Source organism: Echinops telfairi, unplaced genomic scaffold (assembly GCF_000313985.2).
Source record: "Echinops telfairi isolate 266 unplaced genomic scaffold, ASM31398v2 ScPeMD7_7468;HRSCAF=8506_0, whole genome shotgun sequence".
Lineage (NCBI taxonomy): Eukaryota > Metazoa > Chordata > Mammalia > Afrosoricida > Tenrecidae > Echinops > Echinops telfairi.
Window position 1 is genome coordinate 41,442,186 of NW_022111369.1, and position 4,732 is coordinate 41,446,917.

Consider the following 4,732-nt stretch of genomic DNA (forward strand, 5'->3'; position numbering starts at 1 on the left):
TCTTATTACCTAGTATCTCTCTTTGCTTCAAACGTGTTGTCAAATGATTTTTTTCTCCAGAGAAAAGACATTTATTGAGAACTTACCATTCGCCAGGCACCTTTTTATTCATTGTCACAGCTAATCTTCACAGGGCCCTGTGTGGTGGGTGCAATTAAGTTGCCCTAAAGATAAGGTGACTAGATTTTAAAATTGGTAAAGCGGGACACCATTGATAAAACTCATATCCTGGCAAAATAGCCACATGGCAGCTGAAAACCGTATACCCTAGGTTGTCATGCATTCTTTACAAAAATCGGGACTTTTTAAAAATGCTGCGGGATGTGGGAAAATTTGTTAAAATTGGGATTGTCCCGCCAAAAGCGGGACGTCTGGTCACCTTACCTAAAGATGAAGAAGGAGCCCTGTTCGAGTAGGGAGCTACCCACAGAGCTACGGAGCATGAACGCCAGTGGGTTTGAACCCGACAGCCAGGATCAACAGGAGAAAGAGGAAGCTGTCCACCTAAGCAAAGATCTGAAGTCTCAGAAACCCAAAGGGGCATCTCTACCCTGTCCTCTAATCTTGCTGTCAGTCAGAACTGACTCCATGGCAGGGAGAAAAATAAACTCATCTCATGTGTCAAGGACGCACAGTGACTTGGTACAGCAAGACTTGGAACCCTGATCGCTTGAACCGTCCACCTCCCCAGTGTATCTTTCAAATTCAAGTTCACAGCTCTCACACAGTCCCGACCCATATGCTTACCATTCCGCACATTCGACACACAGTCCTGACCCAAATGTTCACCATTCCACACTCTGGACCCATATACTATTGTAAGCTAATGGTAACTTGAGGCCAGGACTGCTAGTGCTGTGTCTCAGAATGACCTCCAGGTCATTGCTTTCTTGGCAATATAATGTTACGACAAAGGTGGGAAGTTGTGCTCATCTCGTTTGGCACAGGGGACTGCCTGAGGGTTCAAGCACTGGGAACTGACTTCCAGGTCTTAGGTCACCAGAACTCGAACTGCATAAAAGACCATCTCCAGTGGCGATTTAAGTCTGCCACTTGTTTGTGTTGCTGCAACCCACACACGCCTTGTCACATCAATGATGGGGAAAAAAGGCGCTGTGAACTTGGGTTGTTTCTGGTTTCCCAATGAAATACGCTGGCATAATGATAAACAGAGAAAAAATTAAGGAGAAAAGATTTCATCTTGCTTGGATCCAAATGCTCATGGAAGCAGTACTCCAAAGATCAAACAATGCACTGCATTGGATAAATATGCTAGATAAAACCACTTTGAGGAAAATATGTTACTTTGAGGACCAAGGTGCACCTGACCCAAGCCATGGTATTCTCAATCGCCTCATATGCCTGTGAGAGTTGGACACTGAATAAGGAAGACCGAAGTAGAACTGGTGCAGTTGAACTCTGGTGCTGGTGAAGAATATTGAAAGTACCATGGACTGCCCAAAGGACAAACCAATCTGTCTTAGAAGAAGTACAGCAGTATGCGCCATCGAGGCGGGGAAGAGGAGACTTCATCTCATGGACTTTGGATATGCTATCAGGAGAGACTAGTCCCTGGAGACGGCCATCATGTGAGGTAAAGGAGAGGGGCAGCCAAAGAGAGGAAGACCTTAGACAAGCTGATTGTCACCGTGAGTGCCAAAATGAGCTCAGACACATGACTAATGGTGAGGATGGTGCGGGAACAGGTAGTGTTTTGTTCTGTTGAATTAATAGGGGCACTGAGTGGGAACAAATTAATGGCACCTACTATGTGGTAGTTACATAATCTGGTGCCAACTTGTGGAAGGGTGAATGGAAAGGTGGATTCTAGTCTGTCAATCAGGTCGCAGCTTGATGACCTCATTTGGAGGCGCTAAGGAGATAAATAGCTCTCTGGGGATGAAACACACCTTCATGCCCTGCGAGACATTCATCTTAACAAGACACATGGAGCTACGCTGAGCCTTGGAGCTGAATGAGCCACATGGAGACCACTGCCAGTGCTGAGATGCTTCCACTGCCACTGGATCCACAGGACTTTCCACCCACTGGCCTGTGATCTTCCTGCATTCAGAGTCATTACTTGTGTTGCATGAGGCTGAAGAGGAATTCATATATTGGTATCAGATATATGGGCAAATATTGGACTTATGGACTTGATTTGGACTGGGCTGGGATGTTTTCTTAATGTACAATTACTCTTTGATATACAGTTCTCTCTTACAAACATGAGTGTCTATGAATGTTTCTCTAGTCAACCTGGACTAACACATACTACCGCCACTATTGAAATAGTCTGGCCCTCTGTATCATCTATCTTGTATCCTTCTATAAAGCTAAGTAAACAGAAGATTTGATTAAAATCCATTTGTGCCTTCTGAATGATTACTCCCTTGGACCTGATATAGCTTCTAGGTCAAACTAAAGCTAAACCAATCGTCATTGAGTCAATTCTGACTCATAGCCACCCAACAACAGGTCAGGGTAGAACTGACCCAGAGGGTTGCCAAGGCTGTAGCTAGTGGCTCAAACTACCAACCTTGGGTTAGCAACTACATGCTTTAACCACTGGGTCACCATGTTTCCTTGATGTACTACTAGATCCTCTGATTACACAACTGTCTCAAAGTCAGCACACTGAAGGTTGAATTGATTGCATGTGTTTCTGAACTTATTCTTCATTGTAGTTCTCTCATCATGCCACCATTAGCATGTTTTCTTCCCCAACTTTTAAAATTTTATTTTTCATTTGAGATCTTTAATCTAACTGGAATTTCTATTTGTTTATGGGATTTAAAATACTCATGTAAAGGGTTACAGCCTTGGCAAAAATCTTGGGAACCACTCTTTTTTCCTTTCTTATTCCTTACACCCGAGCAATCATATGCATTTATTTAATGTTCCTCTCTGCATGTCCTCTGCCATTCTACTTGGGTTTAAACCTCATCACATTTTCCCTTGGTAACTTAAGTAGCCTCCTAATTTGACCTTCTTATAGTTCATCCTGTATATTACTTCTTAAGTATAATTTCTTAAAAATATAAATCTGATCATGTCACTCCCAACTCCAATGCCTAATAGTTCTCTGTAATCTTTGAGGGGGAAATTAAGTCTCTTAGCTCATATGGTATCAGCCTGTTATGATCTAGATCCTGTCTTATGTCTCTGCCCATATTTTGTATCACTCTTCTCTGCATATCTAAATCCTATATGCTACATTAAAGACATGCACAACTGCCTGTAGTTATGTGTAGTTATGTGTAGATTGTATGCTTGGTGGTTTGTCATCCATTATTTTGGCACAGGTTGAAGGTCAGTAAGTAAACCAAACTGCTCAATGGTTCAGAGAATAGATCTAATACAAATGCCAATTCGAAAACTGGTTCTGGACTGAGGACGTAAGTGGAGTGGTGGGCAGATGGGGGTTACTTCTTCTGAAAGTAGGCCTACAAATGAAATGAAAAAAAATGATGAAAAAACATAATGTCGAGTAAGATAGGCAACAGGAGGCAAAGACCATTCATGCCATTTAGCATTCACCTTATGCGAGAGTTTGACAAAGACAACTCACCATTAGGTATAAGTAGAGAAATCAAAGAGGCAAATGAAGAATTCACTTTCATCTGAAAACAGAAAGAAAGAAAAAACACAGTACAAATAAGATACTATTGCACTGATGGGAGTTACAAATAGTGTATTTCACTGCATTTTAGGTTGATCTACAATTCGCATGAGAGGGCAAAGAGCCAAGAAAAGTCCTCACCCTACTAGATACTGTCATGATAAAATGATAATAATTAGTATTAGAGTATGGTGCTGGTATGTTGTTGTTGCATGCCACTGGCTCAACAGGCTCAAAGCAAGTCCACGAGATAGAGTAGAACTGCCCCATAGGGTTTTGGCTATCATTTTCATGGATGCGGATCGCCAAGACTCTCCCCTGTAGAGCAACTGGATGAGTTCAAACCACCAACCTTTTGATTCTCAGCCAAGTGCTCAACCACTGTGTCACCAGGGCTCTTTAGTATTGGTATACCCAAACTCCCTGCCATCGAGTCAATTCTGGTCTATCCCATAGGACAGGGGCAGGTCTATCCCATAGGACAACATAGAACTGCCCCTGCGGGTATCCAAGTTCATGGGAGTAGAAGGGTCACATCTTTCTCCCTCAGAGCAGCTGGTGGATTCAAAATGCTGACCACGTGGTTAGCTGATCAATGTGTGAACCCACTGCACCCACAGGGCTGCTTGGTATAGGCATAAGAAGGAGCAAATAGACAATGGTATATAAAAATATAACAAATAGCAAAATAAAACAAGAGTGGCATTAAAACTTAGTATTGAAAGAAAGGACTTCAATAAATAGATCGGGGACAATTAACTATACATACGGGATAAAAACAAATAAAAACAAAAAACTCCCTGCTCTCAAGTGTATTCCGATTCCTTGCAATCATATAGGACAGGGCAGCACTGCCCTGTGAGTAGCCAAGGCTGGAACCCTTGACGTGAGCACTTTAAATCCCAGAAACAAATAGAAATTCCAGTTAGATTCAAGATCTCAAATGAAAAATAAAATTTTCAAAGTTGGGGAAGAAAACAGAGGAGAAGGTACCTATAACCTCACTATGGAGGATTTCTGAAACAAGCATACTGTATGTGCTCGAGTATAAACAAGCATACTGTATGTGCTCGAGTATAAACAAGCATACTGTATGTGCTCGAGTATAAA

General features: G+C 42.2%; 1 protein-coding gene across 4 annotated transcripts in view; it reads right to left on the reverse strand.

The window, feature by feature from the left end:
* Positions 1 to 4,732, reverse strand: part of ANXA3 (annexin A3) — a 91,271-nt gene that overhangs the window by 51,663 nt on the left and 34,876 nt on the right. The gene's annotated exons all lie outside the window — the stretch shown is intronic.